Here is a 16,344-nt window from a genome sequence, read left to right as displayed (position 1 = left end):
AACAAGTAGTTATAAAACAAGAGTAGGCATTTATTAAGAAGAATCAGTTAGAGATTTGGGGAATGAAAAATATGGTGGTTGAAATGGAAAAATCTTTTTGGGGCCAGTGGAGGATGGATTAGAGCAGTGCATGATTGGTAGTAGAAGAGAACTGACTCTTAATGATGATTCAGTGATACAGTGAGATCTTGAACTAAGATAGTAGCAGTAGGGATAGAGCTGAGGAAACAGATACAAGAGATGTTTAAAAATGTAGAATTAATAAGACCAACTGGATGTGGGAATGAAAGAGAAGGAGGAATCTAGAATATTCCTAGGTTTCTTGTTTGGTTAAGTGAAGAGGTGATATTGCTGGAAACCATGGTAGCAAATTCCAGAGTAAGAGCATTTTAGTGGGTGGTAATAGAGGATTCTACTCTCTTATTTAGACATGTTGAAATTGAGGTACTTGTAAGACAATCAGGTAGAGCATTGTCTGTTAGAGTAATGGATATGTGGATCTGGAACTCAAATATTTTGGGTTTGAGCAAGATTTGAAAGTCATGTATAGGTGATAGTGGTAGTGGATCTCATGCTCATGGTGAGATTGCTCAGGAAGAATGCACAGACTTTTGAGACAAAATGACCACTAGGTATGTAGAAGTAGAGGAAGGGAGGGAAAAGAGGTGCACCATGATAGAATATGAGAATAGAATAGGAGCACTTAACCCAGATTTGGGAGAGAGGCAGAGATGGCTTTCTGAAGAAGGGACATCTGAGTTGAGACAAGAAGACAAGAGAGAGAAATTGAGAAGATTTCAGATTAGTTGACTTCAGAAAATACAAAGTGAGAGAAAGAAGCAGATGACACTGGAGAGGTAACCAGGGACAGTATCACACAAAAACCTTGAAAACAGTATCGAGGCAGTTGGGCTTTATCTGGGGTTGGGGGGGAGCCTACTAAAATATTTTAATCATGAAAACATGATATGGTTTGTTTTTTAGATCTAATAATCAGACAATACTGGAAAATATTGAATTAGAGCTGGTAAAATTGAAGGTAGTGAGATCAATTAGAGAGTTGTCTTATTTATTCATTTGTTCTAACAATAAATATTTCTAGGTTAGAGGTGATGTTTGGCTGGCTATGGTGAGGTCATGGGATGGAGAGAAGCAGATGAATTTGAGAAAGATTTAGGCTTTGGTGGTTGGCTATTCAGAAGATATAGAGGGAAGAGGACAGCCCTGATCTTAAATTTCTGGCTTGTGCAATAGGTAGATGATGATGATGATGATGCCATTTAGTAGAGGAATCCTGGAGGAGAAGATTAAGGAAGGATGATGTGTTCAGTTTGAGGTTCCTGTGGAACACCTAAGTTGACATCCAGTAGATAGTTAGATAAATCGGTTTGAAGTATAGGAGAGAGATCTGGGCTGGAGATACTGATTTGGAAAGTATCAACATTTGCAAGGTAACTAAAGTCGTGGATATGAAAGCTCACCCAGGTAGAAGGTGCAGAGAGAGGAGATAATTTAGGTGAAAGATCTTAGGACACTCATATTTAATGAGGATTCTTCTGATAAGCCTTTTGGAAGGAATGACTGAGAAGTAGAACAAAAATTCAGGAGATACACCTGAAATTTACATAATGATTTAAAAAATTCAAGAAGGTGTGAGCTAACATCTGAAACCATTGTAAATGTATATTGGTATTAAACAAATAAGTAAATGGATGTGAATTGTGGGAGCTAGGTTTCTCACTTTTGGAGAGTGAAGTTACAGATAACCATGAGCGCAGGGAATGCTAGAACAAACTGTGTGGTACTAGATTAGTTAGAGGCATCAGGATGAACTCATGTTTAGCTTAATGTAGATTATGGATATAGAAACAATTATAGATATGTATGTACATAAGGCCAAGTATACAGACATATATTTCCTAGTTCTGTCTACTAAAAGGACCTAGAAGCAATGACACTCCAGTAGCACTGTACACACCCAGCACCCAGATCATTTTTTGTTTGTTTGTTATTTTTTATTGAGATATAGTTGATTTACAATGTATTAATTTCTGGTTACAACATAGTGATTCAGTTATACATATATACACATATATATACACTCATATATTCTTTTTCATTATAAGTTAAAACAAGCCATTGAATATACTTCCTTGTGCTGTCTTTCTGTCTATCTATCTTGTTGTTTATCTATTTTGTGCATAGTAGTTTGTCAATACCAAACTGCCAATTTATCCCTCCCTCTTCCCTTCCCCACTAGTAACCATACATTTGTTTTTTGTTTTTTTTCTCTCTGTGAGTCTTTCTGTTTCCAGCACCCAGATCTTGATTTCTAATATTCTCCAATACAAATAACTAAGCTCCTTGGAAAATGGCTCATTCTAGGACTGGAGCAGGGAATATGCAAGATGAGCCTGGAACGTTTTGTAGTGCTAGAAAGTAAGAAAATATTCAAAATTCAAAAGGATATGGGCTTGGCAAAGGGATACAGGAGCCAACCCAAAAGAGCATCTAGTGACCAAAGCTGGAAGAGTTTGAGCAACAAAGTAAATAACATAGTATTGGATTATAACCGCAAATATAAAGTGAATATCCCTAAGTCCATACTGATTAAAATAAATGATCAAATAAATATGTGGTCCCCCTGCCCACTTATTTACCCCATAGAGAAGAATTCCGAGTAATTTATGCAGACATTTCCCTCTCAAGGAGGTGGAACTTAACTCCCCAGCCCTCGAGTTTGAGCTGCATTTCGTGACTAAAAGGAAATGCTTATTTGTGTAGCTACTGTTTAAGGTTAAATAACTTAAGGACTAAGGTATTTTCATGAGATACAGTGTTAAAGAATGTTGGTGATCTCAGTGGGAGCTGTTCTAGGGGAAAGGTAGATTTTGGAGCTGTTAATGTATCTGACTAACCAATCTTACAGAGTATTCTGTGTGTTCTTACTAGATTTAATCACAGACTGACAGCTATTTAGTGTCTATCAAAAGCTCACTTAAAGTATCAGATATGAGAAGATAGTTTAATGAATATTTTAATTATGTATTCATCTAGTTTCTTGTATTAAGTCTTCAGAGAACAGAAGTATCAAGACCATGTCATCTCAGTCTCCTCCGACATGAAAAAGCTTGTACTGAGTTCTGATTTAATGATATGCCATCTGTCTGAATAGATCTGTCTATAAGGAACATCATTTGAATGATGTGCATGTTCTAAAATTATATTTGAAACTATAGTCCACTAGGTTCTTTGTTCTTTGTAGAAGTGCATAGAGTTCAGATAGAAATTTACATGTTTTATTCTTATCAAAAATGAAAACTTAACAACCTTAAAAACATAGACCCAAATTTGGCACGCAGTCTTTATAATTTGCTGATATTACCAACTTGATAGTATCTGTTTCAGCTGCCTATTGCAATGTTATAAATCATCCTGAAACTTAGTGGCTTAAAACCATTTTTATTTATTATTTTTAGAGTTCTGTGGGCCAGGAATTTGGTCAGGCCTTGACTAGATGATTCTTCTGCTCTGTGTGGCATCAAGTGGGTTCACTCATTCAGCTGGTAGCTGGACTGGGCTGGACAGTCTAAGAAGGCTTCACTCACATGTCTGGCACTTTGGCATGCCTCTACATGGCTTTTCCTCAGCATGGTAGTTTCAGGGTATTCGAATTTCTTACATGGCTTCTAGCTTCCAAGAGGGAGAAAGGGGAAGCTGCCAGTCCTTCTGGTCTTTGGAACTTCAGAATGTCATTTTTACCACATCCTGTTGGGCAAAGCAAGTCACAGAGTCAGCCAAGATTCAAGGAACTGAGATATAAGGTCCATTTCCTCATGGGTGGAATGAGAGAGAGGGAAGGAATTGATGGCAGCCATTTTTGGAGGATAGTATGTGTCCAAACCAACCAGCTACCACAGTATCTGGTTTTTAATTTTATTTACATAATTTTATTGTGATTAATCCTCTTGTATCTTAACTTGTAACCAATCAAGTCCTCTTAGAAATTAGACAGGTTATACATATTAAATAAAAATTATTGCCTTAATTTAGTAGAAAAAAATTAGGGATAATGGAAGGAGATCATGCTAAATCTCACTTTTGTCATTGTCATTCACAAAAATTTAAAGTATCTTTGATTACTTAGAGTTGAAAAATCTTAGTTTCTCTTGTCTGGAAGGTTTACTGTCAACACATGTCTATACATTTTTTTAAGTCCCGATAAACTTTGTGGAGCACAATTCTAGTGAAGGGTATCATAATTTAAAATCCAGATACTGTTTAACTCAGTAAGTAATTCTACTTCTTGAGTACACAGATTTTTTTTTTACTGTAGTCATTTTACAATGTTGTGTCAATTTCTGGTGTACGGCACAATAGTTCAGTCATACATACACATATATATATTCTCTTTTCATATTCTTTTTCAGTGTAGGTTACTACAAGATATTGAATATAGTTCCCTGTGCTATACAGTATAAACTTGTTTATCTATTTTATATATAGTAGTTAGTGTCTGTGAATTTTGAACGCCCAATTTATCCCTTCCCACTCCTTCCCTCTTTGGCAACCATAAGTTTGTTTTCTGTGTCATTTACAACATTGTCAGTAATAGAAAAATACTGGAAACAATATACGAGTCCATCAATGAGAAACTGGTTAAACAAACCATGGTGTATTCATATGATATAATATCATGAAATTATTTTTAAAAAGCATGAAGGAATTCTATAAGGAATGATATGAAGTAATTTCTAACATTCATTAAGTTAAAAAGAATCACGATGAGAAACTGTGTAACTTTTTTTGTTTTTTACCACAACTTTCATTAAAAATACATGTAAATGACTTTTTATGTAAAAAATACCAGTGAGTACACAGTCAACCAGGGAAGGGACCTCAATGACTGGGGGAGACTTTCTATTCACCATAGCTCCTTAGTACAGTTTACTTTTTGTACCAGGGACATGTATTAACTACTCTAAAAATTAACTTTAAAAGTGCTCTGATAGTTTTATTTCGTTTGTTGGTTATCCTCTTGTGTAAGGCAGAGTGTTGGCTATGCCGTTCTGACAGGAGAAGTCTAGCTTCAGGGAGCCTAACGGCCAGTAGGAAAGATCAAACACATGTACCATGTCAGCAGGCTGCTTGTTAGACTTGTCATTTTTGCGTTGTCCAAATACTTTGCCCATTATTTTTATTAGATTGTTTATTTTCTTATTATTGTATCAGAGAGTTCTTTAAATTCTGGAAGTAAGTTCTTTATCAGATATTTGTTTTGCAGATATTTTCTGCAAGTTTGTGGCTTGTCTTTACTTTTTCATAACACTTTTCAAGAGCAGAAGTTTAAATTTTTAAGTGCAGTATCTTATGGTTCATGCTTCTAGTGTCGTATCTAAGAACTCTACCTAACTCAGGGGTTGGCAAACTACAGCTGATTCAGCCCACTGCTTGTTTTTGTAAATAAAGTTTTATTGGAACATGGCTCTGCCTGTTTGATTCCATGTTGTCTATAGCTGCTTTTATGCTGCAGGACAGAGTTAAGTCTCAGCAGCAGAGACTGTATAACCCACAAAGCCTAAAATATTTAGTATCTAATCCCTTTACTGAAAAAGTTTTCCAACTTCTAGACTAACCTAGGTTCCCCCTCATTTTCTCTTCTGTCTTCCTCTAGAAATTTTACAGTTTCACATTTTAAAATATTTAGCTTTATTAATATTTATATAAGATGTGAGGTATGGGTTGAGGTTGTTTTCTTCCCTTTTTTCCCCCATATGGTTGTCATTTGTTCCAGCACTATTTGTTACAAAAACAATTCTTTTTCCATTGAATTACCCTGGTACTTTTATTGAAAGTCAATTGATCATTAATATGTAGGTCTATTTCTGGACTGTCTCTTCTGTTCCATTGATCTGTATGTTTAGCCTTATGTCAGAATTATAATATCTTGATTAACTATAGCTTTATAGAAAGTATTGAAATTAGGTAGTGAAAAATTTTCAGCATTGTTCTTTTTCAAAATTATTTTTGGTATTCTATATTCTGTTCATATCCATATAAATTTTAGAACCAGTTTGCCAGTTTTTACAAAAAAAAAAAAAGCCTGGTGGGATTGTAATTGGGGTTTATGTTAAATCTATAAACTAATTTGAGGAGAATTAATATCTAAATATTGATTGATCTAATCTTTGAAAACAGTATATCTCGATTTATTGAAATCTTTTATTTTCCACTTGGTGTTTTGTATTTTTAAGCACAGGGATCTTCCATTTATTTTGTTTTATTTACCCTAAATCTTTCTTTTTTGGTGCTAATATAATTGCTACTGCTTTGTTAATTTATTTCTAATTATTAATTGCTGCCATATAGAAATACAGTTTAACTTTGTATATTGACCTTGTATCCTGCAATTTTGCTAAATTTACTTATTAGTTTTAGTAATAAGATTCTTTGGGATTTTCTATATAGACAGTCCTATCACTTGTGAAAAAAGACATTGTTTTTCTCCATCTCTAGGCTTTTATTTCATTTTCTTGCATTATTATACTGACAATACAGTGAATTGTTGAATAAGAGTAGTGAGGGAAAATGTTCTTGCCTTGTTCCTGATCTTGGAAAACATTTAGTCTTTCATGATTATGTATGATACTAGCTATAGATTTGTTGTAAATTCATGTCTCAGGCTGAGAATGTTACTTTCTGTTCTTAGTTTTCTGAGGGTTTTGAATCATGAATATTTGTAGGTTTTTTCCTAAATTTTTTTTTGCATCTTTGAACATGATCACTTATAGTTTTGTCTTTTGACATGGTGAATAACATTGATGGATTTATTTTCATAAATTGAACTAATATTGCATTCCTGGGACAAATGCTATTTGGTCATGATATATATTTCTTTTTATATATTGCTAGATTTATTTTTCTAGTATTTGGTTAAGATATTTTGTGTCTATGTTCATAAAAGGATATTGGTCTGTATTTTTATTTTTCTTAAAGCTTTTTTGTCTGACTTTTGTATTAAAGTAATGCTATTCTCATAAAGCGAATTGAGAAATATTTCCTCTTCATTTATTTCTGGAAAATTCATGTAACATTGGTATAATTTCTTCCTTAAGATGTTGGGGGAATTTACCAAGGAAGCCATTTGTTTTGGAACTTTCTTTGTGTGAAAGTTTTAAACTATGAATTAAATTTTCTTAATGTCTTAAGAGCTATTGTTAACTAATTTTCTTGAGTGAACTTGGTAGTTTGTCTTAAGACTTTTAAGGAATTGGTACATTTTATCAAAGTTGTAGAATTTATTGCCATGAAGTTGTTATTAATATTTTCTTATTATCCTTTTAATATCTCTATGATTTCTAGTAATGTCCTGTTTTCATTCCTGATATAGGTATTTGTGGCTTCTTTCTATCTCTCTGGCTGGAAGTTTATTCAGTGTTATTGAAATTTTCAAAGAATTAGATTTCAGTTTCATAAATTTTCTCTGTTTTTTTTTTGTTTTGTTTCATTTCTCCCTTCTAATTGCTTTGTGTTTAATTTGTTCTTCTTTTTCTACTTAAGGTGGAGGCTTAGATTATTGATGCAAGACTTCTTATTTTCTAATATAAGCATTTTATGTTTTATACTATTAGTTTCTAAGAACTGCTTTAGTGGTATCCCTTAAATTTTGATATGTTCTGTTTTACTTTTCATTCAATTAAAAATATTTTGTAAGTTCTCTTTTGACCTTTGGAGTATTTAGAAATGTGTTGATTTCTAACCTTTGGTAATTCTTAATCTATCTTTCAGTTATTGATTCTAACAGTTCTGTTCTTGTCACAGAAGATGCATTATTTAATTTTGATTTTTTAAAATATTTTGAGGTTTGTTTTATGGCCCATATATGATCTTTCTTGGTGAATGTTCCATGTACCCTTGAAAATAATGTATTTTCTATTCTCATTGTGTATAATGTTCTATAAATGTCCTACGTCTAATTTTTGTTGTGAGAATCCGGTTGAGGTTGTAGAAGAACTTGCAATTGAGTGTACTCTCTTGTGTCTGGGGTCCTCAGCCATTCTCAGCTGACACAGTAGGCCACATTGGTCTTCAAAAATTTGTTAAAATCTTAACTGATTTTTTTTGATATGTACTTGAATGTGGGCCACTTCTGATGACCTGCCAATGGTAAAACAGTTTGTGTGTGCTGTCATCCTTGGAGGAATTTGTCTTTCTTTGGAATTGAATATACTTGGCTGCCTTGTAACTTCAATTCTTTATTATGCCCAAGAGAAGTTTCGATTTTATAGGTCTGGCTTTTTCTCACTGGAGTAGGAACAACATTCTTTTGTGGCTTTCTGCATTCTAAGTGGAAGTGGAAGTTCTTGGCAAGGTGTGCTGTTTCAAACGGCTGCTTATTCTGATCCCTCTTGAATGTTTTCTTTTGCTTTCATTTGCCTCTTGAACACTTCATCATTTAGGATTGAATCCAAGGGGCCACATTCTCCATGAAGCTTTTACTGATCCCACTAAGTAGAATGGAACATCTCTTGACTTGTAAAATTGTCTTGACTCTTGTACAACTGTATTTCATTTTTGCAGCCCATTGAAACCCTCGATGAGAGGGGCAGCTTTCAGAATTTGAGGCCTCTCAACCTGGGAACTATCCTTCTACTTTCAAAGTTTATGACTATTAAGGTTGATAGATTTTAGATAGGATCATAGAGTAAACTTGAGATAAAAGATAAAAAATGCACAAGAGAACTTACATTTACTAATAGAGTAAAAATAAAATAAAAATGAAATCACACCACATAGGTTCGTGTGCTGCTTGGTTTGTACAGTTGTTGCTCTTGAATTAAATTATTTTCATAAATAAAACATATTTGTAGAATCTAATTTCTTAAAATTATGGGCTTGGTTTCACAAGCTAGTATATATTCACACAATGAAATATCATGGAGTTCTAAAAAACAATGATGAAGCATATCCTAACATGAAAAGTCAGCAGGATATATTGAGTGAAAAAGAAAATAAGGTGCAAAACTGAACATTTTGTGTAAGAAGGCTGAAGGAATAAGACTATATTTGCAGTTAAGTGTATTTACATAATCACTGGAAGGATATACAAGAAACTAATAAAAGTGGTGACCTGTAGTAAGCAAGGACAGTGTGAGCTGCATGTGGATGATATAGAAATGAGACTTCTCAAATATATTGTGTTCCTTTTTACATCATTTTGATTTTTTGATTCATGTGAATATATATATTTTGAAAATTAAAAATAATAAATACAATTATGTGAATCTTAAAAGATAACAGGAAGATTTGAAAAATACTTCAGAGCTGATAAAAAATGTTAGCCTATGAAGTAACTATTTTGTGGGATACCTTTATTTTGCATAAATCAGATTTACAAATGAAAAGGTAAATACAAAGCATAGAAAATTTGCAAAGAACAAGATTTTATGAATCTGGCTTCGGACGAATAAATATATGAAAAGGCTGGTTTTCTGGCACGATTAGAAAGATTTTGGGTCTAGACCTACTATGCAGGATCCTGCAAAGCAGGAAGAAAGGAACATTGTGTAGGCAGCAACTGTAACAGAAATAAACAGCACTCATAGTGCACTGGGCAACCATTTCTTACTCGTGAAACTACTAGACATACCCTTGGAAACTGATAAAATCTATCTAACTGTTGTCAGGAGGAATAGGAGATGAGAATACCAAAGAATATTCTCATCACAAATTAAAACATATAGAGAAACAATAATTACATTACTTAAACAGATTATAGTCTGGAAATCAATCTTATTGTAGACAAGTGAAATATATAAGAAAAAATGTATAAATCAGGGGTTGGTGAGAATCATTTAATGTTGTTAGGAAAACTGTTTGGAATACAGTTCAGTTTAGAGTAAAATCTCTTTCCATACATCATTTGGAATTAAGTATTCAAAGAGCCCACAGAAAAGTACAAATCAGAGTGTTTATCTGTTATCATTGAAAGGGGAGAAATTCCTAAGCAAAGAAATAAAAAAAGAAATGAAAAATGCAATGATGGACAAATCTGGCTACCTGAAAATAGAAACTTCTGTACTAAAAGCTGGCAATAGACTGAGAAAATGCTAAAAGTAAATGAAAGAAATAGTAGTTTCACAATATAAACAACCTACACAAATGGTTAAGGAAAGCCTAAACTCCTCTCCCATCCTACCCATTAGGGCTGGAAGAGGGAGAGGTACACATTTGGAAAGACCGGCAGTGTGAGTTATGGGGGCAAGATCTGATTGATGATTTGGATAGCATTCTGTGTCTAAATTTTGTTTTGGTTTTTTGTTTGTTTTTTTTTTTTTGTTTTGTTTGTTTGTTTTGGGAGGATAATTAGGTTTATTTTATTTGTTTGTTTTAACAGAGGTACTGGGGATTGAACCCGGGACCTTGTTCATGTTAATCATGTGCTCTGGCAGTGAGCTACACCCTCCCGCACTGTCTAACTAAATTTGAGGACCTTAATATGGCAGGATCAGGTCACATGGTTGTGTATTTTTTATCTAGCAGGTGCTTAAATTGACCCAGGATTAGGAATTTGAGTGGTGAAGTGGAAGGAAGAAAGGAACATACTAGGTGGACTGATAGCTTGAGTGACTACCAAGATTTTGAGATGGGTGATAACATGACAGTTGGAGAGATGAGTGTAGGTAGAGTGCATCTATGGGATTGAGTCTGGGCCCTGATTGGAAAAGAAAGTGGGAGATTGAATGACAAAGACAAGAAGAGGGTGAGACAGTCAGATGGCATGACCCTGAGGGAGGAAATGGGATTGCTTGTGAATTAGGATCTGGAAATGTTACTGTGGAGAAAGTTAATCCCTGTGGCCTTAGTCTTCACTCTAGAGAATTTTTTTCAGGAGCTACATTTTGCCCAGTGTTTGAAAGTAGTGTGGCTGAGGAGTAGATAAGGCTGAGGATGTAGAGGTGGTTTATTTTACTGTGTGTAAAAGGGGTTTCCAGAGATCCCTGTGGATTAGGTTGGAAGGAAGAGCAGCAGTTGGGGAACACATGGAGTGGATAAGAAAGTATAGAGAACACTGTGGGCCTGAAAACAGGAGAGAAGGTAGTCACAATGGTTTGTGTTTTGAATAGAGCCCAAGGGTGACAGGGGTAGGAGCCCCAAGTGGAAGTAACTAGCAAGACTCCTGAATTGGCAGGTATGATTGTCTCTGGAGCCTGATCCACTATGTCTTTGTGATCTATAGGGAATATTGTTAGGCTTTAAATAACGAAAGCCAGTAGGTCTCAGGTTTCCTAGGCATTCTCTGATGTCTGCATAGTCCCAGTGTTTTGAGTTAGCTTTAAGGTAGAAAGGGGAGATACAGCACTACTATTAATTTAGTAAAATCCAATTTGTCACATCTCTCTGCCAATGACCCAAGAATGAATGGTAGCCATCATACTGGGTGCTTCTTTATTATAGAGGTATCTTCTGCTTGGAATCCTGTTTCCTCCTACTGTTCCATTTTACCTGAAACTAAGTACTGAGGCCACTGTTGCTAGGGTGACTGCAGCAACTCTGATAGCTTTTACATTTTTAAATACAATTTTTGAAGGTTACTTTCCATTTACAGTTATTTCAATGTTGGTTTTATTCCCTGTGTTGTACAGTACATCCTTGAGCCTATCTTACACCCAGTAGATAGGTTTGTACCTCCCTCTCCACTACCCTTATATTGCTCCCCCCACCCCCACTGGTAACCACTAGTTTGTTCTCTGTATCTGTGAGTCTGCTTCTAGTTTGTTGTACTTACTAGTTTGTTGTATTTTTTAGATTCCACATATAAGTGATATCATAGAGTATTTGCCTTTCTCTGTCTGACTTATTTCACTTAGCATAATGCCCTCCAAGTCCACCTGCATTGCTGCAGATGGCAGAATTTCCCTCTTGCCTTCTTGAATTACCAACGCAAAGCCCAATTTGCTGCATACCTCTTTTGGGGATATGAACCTTTTTAAAGCTAGTAACTAATGACCTCTTGTCAACTTTGTTTATTTATTTAAACTTTAATTTTTAATTTCAATTTTAAAAATCTGTTGTAGGGACAAGAATAGGAATTAGAATTTCCTGAACAAATAAAGCATTGGTATAAGAATCTGTATGCTTACAGGGAAACAATGATGTGTCGCAATATCTAAAATTTTTAATGTTTTCAGTAGAACAAATGTCTCTTTTTTCTCCTATTTTAGATCTATCCATACTAATGGAATGTAACTGGAACTGACTCTGATGATAAAATCAAGGACCATCAGGCAAGATCATGCAGTAGGAATTTTTGCTTCCAAATGAAGACACCGACATTTAGAATTTCTACTTATTCTAAGGTATTTGAGCTACAGTTTTACTTTAATTTGACTCCTTGGCAGTCATTTTATAATATTGTTTTCTATCTATATAGATTTCATAAGTTTAAAAGTTTTTATGTTGGAATGGTTAGCTTTTAGGGAAGAGTTCATATCCCCCACCACCCCCATCACCACCTATTTCCTCCCCCAAACCTGAGAAGAAATTCAGAGTTTTAAGGGGAGGTAATTTTTATAATTAGGAAAGCATGTCAGTTATAAGAATTACATACTGAGTGCAGGTTAAGATGCAGCATAGAAGAATGGGAATAAATAAATAAATGTCAATTTAATAATTATTTTATTTATGTCTTGACCTTCTGAGATGAGCAATTGAATTTAGCACTCTAACACAGTGTGCTTACATGATACAAGAGATCTTAGTGATTGTCCTTTAGTTTGATTTGGAAACCTCTTTCCTGTTCTCCTAAACTTGTTAATGGCTTTCTGTTCACCAAGAAGTGTCACTTATATTCCCTAAGACTGTCCCTGTAGGACCTTTGGGATCTGATAGGTTAGTTTATTTGGACTAGATAAGCCAGATATGTAATTAAAGAGTCAAGTGGCACTTCGAAATCATGGGACAGATCTCCCTTTTAAAGACTGTATAAGACAATTGAAAGCAACAGTTGAAAGCAATAAAAGGAAACATGGTATCAACTGAAAACAAACATAATGCTCTCCATTTTTCTAAAATTCATATAAATTCCAAACAGGGTATAGTTAGCTAGGTGTTTATTTAAAAACAAAATATTTCCTTTTAATTATATTTTTCCAAATAGGCGGGAAGTATGGAAAGATCACTGTTTTAGGGGACAGAGTTGGTTGGTTCTCTCTATACATTATCGAGGTTTGTAAATTAATCTAGCTAGGATATAGATAAAATGAAACTCTAAGAAAAATGTATCACTTACTACTAGGATTATTACTTTCATTTTGTTCTCACGTTTACTCTGGGGCTCGGGAGAATACTCTCATCTGAAAACCATTTAAAAGCAATTATAAAATGAGCACATAAAATCGTAGTTTAGTATTCCTGTCTAAGTAATATAGTTAAGTTCTATATTCAGATATCAACTGAAGAAGTTGAGTTGAGAGAATAGGAAGTTCTGATCAATTGAATTTGCTGACTAATTGGTTGTGGTTGTTAACTAGCTATGGTTCTACTTGTGAAAGTGTCCTATAGCCAAATTAGGTTGCTTAAATTCTTACATTAGGGATTTCTAATTCATCAGTTTCTTATATCTCCCATTTGCAAGCTATCACAGTGTGATAGTCCCTATTATTTGTCACTTTCCTTTCAAACATGAAGAAAAGTAAAAATTACACAAACTTGTGCTTGGAAGTTTTATATAATACATTTTGACAATATTTTCTCTTACAGTTTTTTGAAGAGGATTTTTAGATTTTGAGATTGTGGGATTTTGTGGGTTTTTTGGGGAGGGGGTAATAAAACAAAATAAAGTCAATACTAAGGCCCTAGAACAGTTGTAAGGTTATGTTTTGGATTATAGTTTACATTAAATTAAAATGGTACCTTCTAACAATGTTTTGTTTGGACTCAAGAAAACATTTGAAAATAAATTTCAGCAAGATCTATTGAGGGAACAGGTATTACTCTGTGATACGATGGAAAGAGCACAAGCTTGGCTCTACTATTTTCATGCTACCCAGAGGAATTGACTAATATTTCTGTCTTAGTTTTCCTTTTCTAGAATAGTTAATTTTTAAACTTGTGATGAAAAATGAAATAATGTGTACAAAATTACATAAGATAATTCTTTTCAATGTGAGATTGGTGCACATTCTTGCCAACAACAGAGAAGACCACACTACTGAAGTATCATTTGCAGTTATCCTCAGCAAAAAACAGGTCAACTCACATTACTACTGAGAAGCTTGTCAAACCAGTTTCAACATTAATGACAAATATTATGCTTGGAGAGAAAGTAAAATGAGCTTTTGGCAAAAATCCCTTATCAAAGGCATACCATCTGGAAAAGCAATTACTGTCATGTGCATGCTAGCAGAATTTCTGTTTTTCAGTTGGATGAAAGCACTGATGTGCTGAGGACATACCAGCACTTCATATGGAAGTGATACTGATTATCACTGAGAAATCCACACTAACAGAGAGGTTTTTGTTGTTACTTTGTTTTGTTCGTAGTGATGGTGGGTGGTGTTTTTTTTTAAGCCATTGTTACCTGGAAAAATTGCTGTTACCTGTTACCTGGTTCCTCTGATCAAAGCCTAACAACTTTAATTGTAGGAAAGGATATCAATTTATATCCTTTTTTTTTTTTCAGGGAGAAGAATTGGCATTCAGTAATGTGATTTCTCTTTGTGATTTAATGTTGAAAAAAACAGTAGAAATTGTGGATGTAAGCAGTTTTCAGGATTTTGTGAAGAAATGGTCAGCAGGTATAGAGTCCTGCTTTTCCACAGTGATGTGTGCAGGCTGTGTAGTGTGACAGGGCTTTACATGTCTGTTAATTTGTTTTTCAGTAAAATAAGATAAATAGTTCTTTACCGCTGATAATCCCATTTCTGTGATTTCAAGGGTGCTTAAACTTACATTTACTTTTTCAAATCATCAGATTACAGAACTCCATATTCATAGTATCATGAGTTTTAATGTATAAGGATTTTTTAAAAGTCTAAATTATGGTACAAAATAATTCTTCTCTAATAATTTGACCATTTCCCCACATTGGATTTTATTAATTTATCAAAGGAAAAACAATGAATTTTTATTGTACATGTTTAAAAACCACAGCTAAGTTTTGAAATAGAACGTGAAGAAATACTTTCCAGAGCCCTGATGCTAGCAGAGACTAGATTAGGAATCTTTTTGCTCTTATTTAATTGAAGCATTTAACATCCAATTTTGAGTGGATTTTTTTTTTTTTGGTGGGGGCATTCAATAGAATGCTGAAAGTAGACTTGAGAAGGAAATATTTCTATAAATTCTAGGTCCATGTTCAATCATAATATCCAGAATGTATAACACAGTTGATTTATAATTAGAATTAGACGTTTTTAATTTAGTGGAGATAAAGAATAAGAAAGAAACTCATTGAATTCAATCCATATCTGGAGCCTTGAACATCTTGCAAGGAAGTTATCAAACACTAATGGGGTGTGGCAAAACAACAGAGGTGCTTAATTGAATGGGCTCTGTCTGGCCAAAGGTGAGATGCTTTGAGCATTAGTAGTATACTTGTAATATAAGCAGTCACATCAAATATATTTAAACCCATGAGTTCATAATGATACTTTAAAAAACTCATTAGTTTTCTTTGGAGTATGCTAAGGAACCAACTGTACCTGAAGGTAACCAAATAGTGGAAGAGAGAAAGTTTCTTTTCTCAGGAGTATTCTAATTATTAGTATTCTAGTTACAGTTAAGGGGTGATAAATAGAACATCACCATAACATAGTGAATTCCTGGACCCTAAGCAAAGATCATCAGTGGCTGCTAACAGCACAGAAGAAAGAAAGGCAACTAGACATTAGGTTTCTCTTAATGAAAATTCACAATACTATCTATGAAGTATCCTTGCCCCCCAAATTGAACTTGAACCTGAATCTGATCAAGCCTCTAGCTCTAACTACCAGTTTACAGGAAACACAGAAGACAGGGAAACAAATGAAATGATACCATGGGGATGCAGTTAGCAGAATCGAGGCTATGAAGGAGTCCTTGGGACACACAAGTTTTTTGTTTTGGTTTGTTTTGTTTTGAATGAATAAATTGTAAGGGACAAAAAAAAACAGAAATGAGGGAGGAAAACTGAAATTAATAGCAATGTTTGGACTTTATTTCGGTCCAGATTTTAATAAATAAATTTTATAAAATCAGGGAAGTTTGAAGACTGGCTATTTGATATTAAGAAATTGCTATTAATTTTTAGGTGTGATAGATAACAGCAGGTAGTTATATTGAAAAAGTCATTATCTTGTAGAG

The 16,344-nt window shown here is 34.1% G+C and overlaps 1 protein-coding gene across 7 annotated transcripts in view; it reads left to right on the top strand.

Moving 5' to 3' along the window:
- Positions 1-16,344, top strand: part of NCOA1 (nuclear receptor coactivator 1) — a 212,089-nt gene that overhangs the window by 36,019 nt on the left and 159,726 nt on the right. For 6 of the 7 annotated variants that reach the window (XM_031466670.2, XM_031466671.2, XM_031466669.2 and 3 more), the window contains exon 2: positions 12,225-12,359. The gene's annotated coding sequence lies outside the window, so the exon portion shown is untranslated. Of the gene's footprint in view, positions 1-12,224; positions 12,360-14,707; positions 14,799-16,344 lie in introns of those variants that run through there. The other variant, XM_010992945.3, reaches the window with a different exon arrangement.

The sequence above is a fragment of the Camelus dromedarius genome, chromosome 15, assembly GCF_036321535.1.
Source record: "Camelus dromedarius isolate mCamDro1 chromosome 15, mCamDro1.pat, whole genome shotgun sequence".
Classification (NCBI taxonomy): domain Eukaryota; kingdom Metazoa; phylum Chordata; class Mammalia; order Artiodactyla; family Camelidae; genus Camelus; species Camelus dromedarius.
Note: the sequence above shows the minus strand (reverse complement) of the source record. Positions and strands in the feature narration are given on the sequence as shown.